Source organism: Saccostrea cucullata, unplaced genomic scaffold (assembly GCF_032062105.1).
Source record: "Saccostrea cucullata isolate Sc308-1 unplaced genomic scaffold, CSIRO_AGI_Scuc_v1 ctg1228, whole genome shotgun sequence".
In the NCBI taxonomy this organism is placed as follows: domain Eukaryota; kingdom Metazoa; phylum Mollusca; class Bivalvia; order Ostreida; family Ostreidae; genus Saccostrea; species Saccostrea cuccullata.
The window spans coordinates 341,635-352,613 of NW_026929291.1; the positions used below are offsets into that span (position 1 = coordinate 341,635).

The 10,979-nt window shown below is 31.7% G+C and overlaps 1 long non-coding RNA gene across 1 annotated transcript; it reads right to left on the bottom strand.

The window, feature by feature from the left end:
- Positions 1 to 9,985: 9,985 nt before the first annotated feature.
- LOC134280340 (uncharacterized) lies at positions 9,986 to 10,638 on the bottom strand. Its single transcript, XR_009994887.1, has 2 exons — positions 10,555 to 10,638; positions 9,986 to 10,107 (listed from the first exon to the last, which is right to left on the bottom strand). It is a non-coding gene; the product is annotated as an uncharacterized LOC134280340 (long non-coding RNA).
- Positions 10,639 to 10,979: the final 341 nt, after the last annotated feature.

A 10,979-nucleotide genomic window follows, 5' to 3' on the forward strand; every position in this document is an offset into this window, starting at 1 on the left:
CAGGGGATATATGCCTTCCTAGAACGCTGGAAATGTGGCCGAGGTTTTGTTAGGAAAACCAGGACTGTGGGTGCGCATTCGGCGAAGTTGAAACCTCTACATATAAAGTTTATGGACAGTTGGATCTCCAAAAACAGCGAAATCACAACACAAAACCTGAAAAGAAAACTGTTTGAGGTATTTGGGGTGAAAGTGTCGTGCAGCCTTATCAGAAAAAGACGACAGGAGCTGGGATGGAAGACAGTGGTGTCCAAGACGTGCCAGCTGATAAGCAACAAGAACAAGATGGTAGGTTTTATATTTATAAACTTTTTCTGTTATTATTTATAATATGATTTTGGCAACGCAATGAAAATTTAATCAAACATCTTTAGCATAAAAAATTAAAATTGGTGTCTACTAAATAATTGTAAATATAGATCTTTAAAAACATGTTGCTGTAATATAAATGCACATATTTTTGTAATGATATAGAAAGATGAAAGTTGATTAGAACATTATGATCCACATACATTTGTTTCTTTATCATCTAATAAATTTTGGATCAGATAATATTAATTAATGTTCTGGTCTTGCTCGAGAATACCCTGTACAGTGTAAATCAAAATGAAATTTACTGTGACTGTAAGAGATTAAACACACTCTGTACTTGCCATGATATTCATGTTCTTTTTATTGATACATCTTTCTTTTAGATAAGGCTTCAGTGGTGTTTAGATGCGCTTAATCGCAACGACGACTTTAAAGATGTTATATTTGTTGACGAGAGTACTGTTGAAATGTCTGCAAATGGGAGGCTTTTCTTTCACCAGGAGGGCTCAAAGATCCAAAAGAAATGTTCCAGAAAACCCAAACCCAAACATGCTTATAAGGTTTGTTAATCTGATGAATAATATATTTCAGATAATAAATACCTGGTATTAAATATCTCTTTTTCAAAACAGAAAGTACACATAATCTGTAATTTTCATAATGTGTCAAAGCTGCAGTAAAAATGCTCATTTCCTATTATAATTTACAATACATTGTAAACTAGTCAATGCTTTTTTAAAGAAATTGCTTTAAAAAAAATTGTCATGTTCATATATATAATATAATGACATTAATTGTAGGTACATGTGTGGGCAGGCATTTCCTACCATGGACGAACAAGCATCTGTATTTTCAACGGAGTCATGGATTCCTTGATATACCAGGGGATACTGCAACAGAATTTCCTTCCTTTCGTAGAAGACAAATTCCCTGAGGGGTATCGATTATACCAGGTGAGAGTTAATTATCATTTCAAGAATGTTACTTAAACAATGCAACTTGAAAAATCATGTTTTTTTTTTAATTGAGATTTTTTTGATAGTAGTAAGGTTTTATTATTGTAAAAGCATGAATTGGGTGTTTCATATAAAGAAAACTAACAGTGTATTATATAGATTTAGTAGATGTCCATTATGCTATGATTTGCTATTAAATTTGAATATCTTTGTTATCATAGGATAATGACAGCAAACATACGTCAAAGTCGACTAAGGAATGGATGGCAGAAAAAGGAATGCTTGATAAAGTAATGAAGACTCCAGCCTCTTCCCCAGACTTGAACCCTATAGAGAACGTGTGGGCGTCTATGAAGTATCACCTTCAGACAGTAACGAAGCCAAGGACAAAGGATCAACTAGTCCAAGGGATTCGCAGTTTCTGGGAGTCCCTCTCCACGAGACAGTGTGCCCGTTACATAGACCACATCCACAAAGTCATACCATTTGTCGTCCTCAATGATGGTGAAGCTTCCGGTTTCTGACTTTGTCATTGACTAATTGTGACTGAATTCTTTGTGTCATACTTTGTTAAAAGTGATACATTTCATTTCCTTTGTTAAAGTCTAAAGGATTCAAAGTTTCTTAGAGTTACTCTACACAAGAAAGCGTCCTGTTACATAGAACTCTGTGACAATCATAGTCATACTGCACCACTGCTTATCCTCAATGATGGCAAAGCCTCAATTTTTTGACTTCGTCATGGACTTATTGTGACTGATTTCCTTGCATTATACTTTGTAAAAATTTTTGGAATACAATATATTACATGTACATTTTCATTTTAAGATCTTGATTGTATTTCAAATTTGTGTCACATGAATTGTACATGTAGATTAGTTTACAAAAGTCAGATCTCTTGTAAGAATCAGTCATTTCAATTTTTTTTAATTCTCCATTCATGTTTGGTTTGATTACTTTCCTTTATCAAAAATAAAGAAAACACTTTCAATTTCTGTATTTTTTAGTAATCTTTATTTTTTAAAATTCTTTTTTTTTTTTTTTTGCTTACTTAAGGAGAGTGAATCTTGAGTGGTTAATAAAATGTTGCAATTGTTGAGTGTTTGAAATATGAATGTTTTAATACAATTTACATTGTCAGATAGATACAGTATTTATCATGTTTATATATAAATGTGAAAAATTCTTATTAGTTGTTTATTTTCTGCAAAAGAAACTAGCACATATTCATATGTGTTCCCTAGGTGTTTTGATTGTTATTCTCAGGATTGAATATGCTGAAATAATCCTTCATGAATGTCTGTTTCAATACATGTAGCAGATGTAACAATAATTTAATTGGGACAAACTGTCAGTCTGAACCAGAAACACCTTGAGACCATCACTCAAGAAATATAAATATGAATTTATGGGTATGAACATGTGCAAGTAGAAAGAAATGCATGACTGAAAAGTTGAAAATTTATTCATCAAATAATAAATATGGCTTAATACATGTATGAATACAATATCAATTCAACAACGTGATAAAGCATGAGTCCAGTCTTTTTCATCAAATAATAAATAAAATATGGCTTGATATGAATACAAAATCAATTCACCAACATATGATAAAGCATGAGTCCAGTCTTTTTCATCAAATAATAAATAAGATATGTCTTGATATGAATACAATATCAATTCACCAACATGTGAAAAAGTATGTAGTCCAGTTTTATTTTTAGTTCTACTCGTTCTACAATATACACAATAAAACAAGCCCCTTGATTGCACCTGGGACTATAGATCTTGTCTTCACCAACCATCTTTCTGTTGCCGATTCTGTGGGTGACGTCCATCAGTGGAGCACGAACTTCGCTCTCGAGAGCATTGGGTTGTACTTCGGTTATCAGTGACCTGCTTTTTTTATAAATATGTTTAAAGGCCTCAAGATGCATTAACTTACAAGATTTGATGATATAAACCTCTCAATATATCCCCTTCTTGAAAGTTCCCAACCCTAGCTTTAGTGTAAATGCTAGTCCTTAGACCAGGGATACCTTGTGACAAATTTGGCAATGATTGCAAACAGGTTCTTGGGTTATGCCTAACAGTCTACACACACCGCGAAAATAGCCCCAGCATTAGCTGTTAGAGCCTTTGGCTCAGAAAAGCTAAAAAAATGAAAATTCATTTTTCAAAAATGTCGTCGAAAAGATAACATGAGGTCTTTATGTCAATATTGTTATATAATATAGCCTCGCTGATTTAAACATTTCAACCTTTCAAATATTTTTTAATACTACATCTTAGTACAGAAGCCCACAACCAAGGGTAAATGGATGTGCCATAATAAGAGACAGGATATTTATCTTGAAAGTCCTGTATAAATATTCGAAAATCATTTTGTTTATTTCTTGGCTTTTCAGTTAAGAAGAGATAAAGAAAAATCATTTATTTTCCTATTTTAAGGAGACTTAATATCTTTCAACCTTTCAAATATTTTTTAAATATCAAACATGTTGCTACTTAAAATAGCTTGTTATGAATTGTCTGCAGAGCTCACAAACTATATAAGGTCAAAAAGGTACAATTTTCAGAGAGAAAGCATATTTTGGATTATGGAAAAGAGGCATAACTCTCATCATGATAGTAAAAGATGGATGATAATGTGAAAAATTTTTTCTGTTGACAACAAATAAATACAGTGTAGTGTAAATATGTACAGTTAAACAACCGTATTTTAAAATCAAACAACTTTGACTACCTGGGGTATGTTGATGTTCATGACAGTATTTCAAAGTTGATTAATGATTTGCAAACACTTGTAATTGCACATAATTTACTAATGTTAATTTAATGTGCTCATTTTTGGCATATGTTTATTTTATATACTCAGTTTAGATTTGAACTTTGGTATCTTGAACACTGAGTGATACCTTGAACACATCGAGATATCAAAATCAAAGTCCCTTGAACGACATTTTTTTCTATATATCTTACCCTGAATTTCATGGATATCTCGGTTTTTCAGCAGTCAAATGAGCTTTTCAAGATAACAAGTGTTACTTTGTTTGATTGTTTTAATTTATATATGATGAATTGTAAATAAATCAATCATATACTCTTATGTTAATGCATTAACATTTTATATTTTTTCAGGCCATATAACAAATTCTACCTGATTTCATGAAGACTGGGATGATACAGTACTTTTCTACTCTTATTTACCATATCTAAACATTCTAAACATTTTAGGATCCCTTTCGAAGAAAAGAATTTGCACCGAATTTTTAGTTTATTGTTTGTTTGTATGATATTTAACATTCTTTTTGAGAATTTTTCACTCATATGGGAATGTCACAATTTGCCGATGGAGAGCTGCTAATTTTGTCTTTTACTTGGCACACATGGCTTACATGTATAACTATTGCATTTGTTTTTATTTCTTTGGTTCTATGTAAAAGATTGAATTAAAATTTAAATCACTTAAAATTAGAATCAAAATGTTTATATTATGTCAAAATTTCAAATATATAGCATTAGAAACAGACGACTGGTGGCATGTTTTTCAGAGTTGTTCAAATTGAGATTGATGAAAATTACGTCGTCGAACGCGAACTCGGCGCACGAAAATGTAATAAATTGTTTTTGGTATGTTTTATATTCATCAGAGCCGGGAAAAAGAGTACAGAAAGAAAATTGCACACTATATTTTAATAGAAAAGTTGTTTTTTAATAGCATTAAATTGAAAGATAGTTTTTCCTCAATATCGGAAAAATAGTTATTGCATGTAAAGTAGAGTACTGATTGTTTAACGCAGACAGTTGGGAACGTTCTGTGCCATGAACGTCGTCAAACAAGGTGTATTCTCTTCTGCGTAAATTATAAGGTGATCTTTCAACTAATTTAATTTTGACTCAAATTTGAATTTGCTAAGGAAAACGTACAGTAGTAAATTTAAATTATTAACTTAGTTAAGAGTGGTATTTCACAAAAAAAATATTCATTTGGATGTAAATAGCCTCGTGTGAAGCAAAAAAAAGGGAGCATGACGTTATGAGGGATGTAAATTACGCTTGCTTTAGTGTGCTGATGTACACTTACATGGTTTCTTTATTTTTTTAGTTTTCTTATTAAATGTAGTATCATCATGAAACTTGAAATGCATGATCATACCATATTACTCTTTGCTATGACAAGAAAAGAAATTTGATTTAGCCAAGAAAAAATAAACTATGTTCCCTGTCTACGACTTTTTGGGACAACCCTCGTATATACATGTCTATGAATGAGACATAATTCCTGAATTCATAGATTCTGAAAGTCCTCTTAAACTCATTTTAATAGAAATTTAAACAACTATATATGACATACAAAAAAAGATTCACGTTCATATTTAGGTCAAAGAAAAAACTCATGATCAGAATATGTCTTGTTGCAGGGTAAATGCCTTCTACATGTAAGGGATTCCAGCCATGGCTGACAGTACATGCTACCATGCACGATTTGGGAGGAGAGTCAAAGTGAAGACAAACTAAGGATCAGGTAAAACTTTAGTCTTGATATTCACTACACATGTTGATTCAAATAATATTTTTTTTACCAAGACTTAATTTGAATACATGAAGTGGTTTGTGAAATTATTAAATTTACTTTTGAATTAATTAAATTAGGTCATAAAGTTAGAAAAAAGGCTTCATGTAGAAGACTTCTTAATTTATTGAACATCTTATTGATTAGGTTGATTGATTGATTGATTGTATACTGTTTAACGTCCCTCTCCAGAATATTTCACTGATATGGAGACGTCACCATTGCCGGTGAAGGTCTGCAAATTTAGACCTATGCTCGGCACGTACGGCCTTTGAGCAGGGAGGGATCTTTATCGTGCCACACCTGCTGTGACACGGGGCCTCGGTTTATACGGTCTTATGCGAAAGACCGCCCCATTTAGTCGCCTTTTACCACAAGCAAGGGGGTACTGAGAACCTATTCTTACCGAAATCCCCAAGGGGTCTTATTGATTAGAAGAGGAAAAGATGCACCTCTACATTTTATAATATCAAATGCATGATTTGTGAATGCATTTCCAGTATTTTTTAAGAGTTTTGATTATTATCCATCATTTCATTAATTTTTTAACAATAAGGCTGATTCATATGTTTTAATATCTTTTCTTTTTCTTTTCATGTGTGCAAGGAGAGCCAGACAGTCGGAAAGCGATCGCCTCTCAGTTGTGTGTTCAGTTCAGTTGCAGGTTGGCTATGGTAGATCGGCGTTTTCCTTAGGCCTGTGCTGTATTGTCATTTAGTTAAGCTGGCAGTCCTTTAGGATTTTGTCTCCATATCAGGATCATGTGCTTTGAAAAGATGACCAGGAGTTCCTTTCTCAAACTCTTTTTTTTTCAAATCTAATCAAATTTCCCTATCCTGACATTTGTTATCCAGAGAAAACTTAATTAGCTATGTTTTAATTTTAAAAGCATGTTTGAAGAATTTTTAGGAATTTATTTGTTTTAGCTCACCTGAACCAAAGTGTGACATGATTTTTTTTTATTTAAATTCATTCATTGTTGTAAATGAAAACTATATTTACTTATTTGAACTTTTCTCCAGAACTCTTAATTTTCAACCAAACTTTGCATAAAGTTTTATTGAATAGCAGGAATTTAATTTCTCCTTCGAATGGACATACAGTGTAGTTCCCTGTAATTATTCACCTACAATAATAAATAACTCGGATGACTGTTAAGGACTCTGGGCTCTTTGTTTTGTCAAAAATGGATCATTGGAGAAGGTTGAGGGTAAAAATCTCTCTGGGCAGAGTAGGGTCACCAAATTGGGTCAGAAGTTAATTTATTGCAATAGGTAGTTTTTTTTTAAACTTTTTTCAGAATAATATGAAACGGGGAGAGTTATGACCAAATGGGCTTTTAAGCAATGGTTCTCTGTCTTTGATTCTGGTCACTGATGCTAAAAATTAGTTTTTGAGGGATCTGGTGCCCGTTAACCAATGTGAGGGTACCAGTCTAGCCTTTTTTTTAGCACTTTAGTGCATGCATAAAAGTTCTTTAAATTAAAAGAAAAGAATTTTTTTTCTGCCAGGCAGTTGAAAATTATCTGTATGTTATAAATGTATTTTAGAACAAATTACAAAATTATAAAAGTTAATAAGAATGTCAATTGATTAAAAATTTGACACAATCTCTGGTCTTTCAAATATTTATATTTTATGAGTTATGAAATGCATGTAGATAGATCATTAACAAAACTTTTTATGTTAAGTATGTTGTCTACATGAAAATCTTATTGATGAACAGATATTACATGCACATGCTTTTGTAAACTAATGCACAAACAGGGGATAATATAAATACATGTGCATATTTGTATAAAGGTCAAGATTATTACAAATTAATTTAAAATAATTATCTTATTTGAAGAATCAAACAATTTTTAACAGTTAATTTCATGTATCTTTTTATTCAGCATATGTATGTATGTATGTAATCATAATAAAAATATTATAAAATTAAAATATGCTTATTCTAATTTTATATTGGTATGTTTATCAAGATAAATTGATATTCTGCTTGTATAAATATCTACCTATGTTGTTTAAAATTTGATAAGTTAACCTAAAAATTAAAATATATTGTGAAATTCTGAGACCTTCCTTAATTAGGAATTTAATTCTTTGAACCTGCATGAATGTTAGCCTAGTTCACAGTATGTCAGTCATGTATATATTTCAGCGTATCCTCTATATAATTCATAATCACATTCACGTTTGGTTTGTCCCCTCCTTTTAGGTGTAGTCATAAAAAAAATGTTATTCTTAATGCACATAAGAAAATTTTATAATCATTTGAAGATCTGCAGGACCAAGTTGACTCGGATGAAGTTAAAGGCTATTGAGTTCTAAAGTTTTTGTTCATGATTAAATTCAAATTGCGGCCTTGGAAAAGAATGACCGCACTTAAGGACGTTATTTGGAACCTTTTTGGCTCTCCATTTGAAGCTTCTGATCATAATGTATCGCTAAACTAATAAATGGTTATTTTGCATGTATATGCTTTTGATATATACAGATATGTCTCGATTTTACAGTCATATATACTTCTATAAGTACATACAAAGCTTTTGAAAAGAACATGTATGAATTATAAATTCCGGAGAATTGAACTGGACAGCTTTAGATTTTAAGGTAACAGCAAAGGGGCGGAGACATTTGAATCGCATGAAAATGGATAATGGATCATATAAGCATATGGTTTTCCGTATTTTAAGCTATATTATATATGAAAAAGGCGGAGAGGACTGTTTTGTGTTCATTGTGTGCACACAAAAAAAATGATATATAACCATTCATATAATTTAATTAATTTTTATCCACGTAAGTAAGTAAGTAACTGTAATTTATTTAATGACATTTGTGCATAATTATTACATTCTTTTGTTTACAGAATTTATAAAATAATAATCAACACCCGGCCCATCCGGCCTATATGCCATTTTAAACACAAAAATTAAATACAATTTATATAGAAAATAAAGAGCACACCACTAAGAGAAAAAATAAATAGTTCATAAAAATAAATAAAATTGTGATAAATGTATATGCATCTTTGGCATCAGAAGCAAATTGAAAGTGGGGGGGGGGCTAAGTAAAATAGAATTTAAAATAAACCGACAAGCAAAAGAGGGAGAGGGGTAGTCGAGGTTCTTTTAGTACCAAATTTTCTTCCAAATACTACTACTTTCCAACTATTTTCCCTTTATTTTGCCTTTACTTCAACGTGTCTATGGGAAGTGGGGGAGGGGGATAAACTTACACCGCATTGTTTAATGTGCCTATGCTATGCCTATTGTTGCAAAAAAAAGTGGAGTAGGTGGATTCAGTCCCTCGGTTCCGATGCCTATGTGCATTTTGTATGCTTAAGTTGGTAATGTCTGTTTTAAGAATTTTTGGTAGATGAAATGACACTGAAATACATTTTTATTTTCTGAACATACAGGACTGTCTTCGCATAAATGAAAAATACTTAGCAACCTGCCTATAGGATAATTTGAAATAAGTACACTCAGTAAATCCATATCTGGTCATGCCATTTGATTATTGCCAGAGCTTTCAAAAAGTTTTGATCAGTATTACGAGTACAAAGGACAATGCATTAAAAATGAATTTCGTCTTCTACATTATCAAGCACTACAAAATTTTCCCTTCCAAACGTTGTTTTAAATGTTTAGAATCTCACTGCTCATGTATTTGTTGTCAAGCAGCGAATCGTACCTACAGTGTATTAAAAAAATGACATTTTCCCTTTGTCTTAATTATTAGTAACGTAAAAATAAGTAAAAAGTTTAGTTAACCACCTCAGATATTTATGATGTACCAATAACAGTGTCTTATAATTGGGGAAAAATAATTTCAAGTTCTTTGATTATATTGTTGAAGTAAATTGTATTATGATGTTGCTACAATAAACCATAACTTAATAATTCTTTTGTAATGGCTTTGATCAGTATAGCCCCATCAAGACCTTTCAATTGAAATGCAAAGTTCTTAAAATTCTTCATATCTTCACATAAGAGCTATAAAATTAGGAACTTTCGATATAGTATATTAAGACTAGAAGTACTGTGAGCAATTAGCTCACAAAATGATACCCCCAGCCTCCCATAATTATGGTGTCACAGGGTGGCTGGCGGCTTCCCAAAATCACAAAGCAATTTGTATAAAATAGTTTTTATTACAGATATTTACAAATACTCGCGAAGTATAACTGTCTGAATGGCTCACTGGCTGAATGGCATGAATGGTACAGATGGCATAAGTGGCCTAAATAAATGGGGCCTATAAAATAAAACAAAGTTAGATACAGACATATTATAATTAAACATTGCTCACACTTGTACATTTTGCTGTACATTTACTTAGGTGCATTTTACTGCATTACACTTTACTTAGTTGCATTTTACTGCACTGTACTTATACTTCACTTCACTTCATACTACTTTACTTTATAGAACTTTTACGTTCACACATAAACTAAGTGTACTACTTGTAGACAACCACTTTAAGACGAATACTATACGCCATACTTTATACATACAACACATACAACACTACGTCTACATTATACATATACTCATACACTTATACTTTTACTTATAACACATATACTTTACATGAGCAAATACTACTTCGAATAAAATTATAGAACAAAGTTCTCTAGCCATTTCAGGAATTAAAACCGTCAATAAATCATACAGTTAACGATAATGAATAAAATACACTGACCCAGAATAGGTGGACCTCTGGTCATCAAATATTAAAACATTAAACAAAAATAAGGTAGAAAGTTGAGCAGTCTTAGACACTTCTGCTCTCTGCAATTGCTACGCCCAATCTGATTTCACGGGATTTAAATCACCAGGTAAAACCTGCTAAACAAGCTTAAAAGTATGGTTAACATATTGGGCAAATAATATTGGTAATATAGAATACAGATAAAATATATGGAATTCAAATACGGACATCAATTGTGACAAATGGTTATAATGGTAAAGTACATGTATTGCTCTGGACGGGAAACCTAAAATATGTGTCGGATCAAAACGTCATAACAAAAAACGTTAAGCTACAACAACCACTCCACGAACTAACCCCAAATGTACTTACTTTGATTTTATGAATAAACGTTTATACAACACATATTACATTCC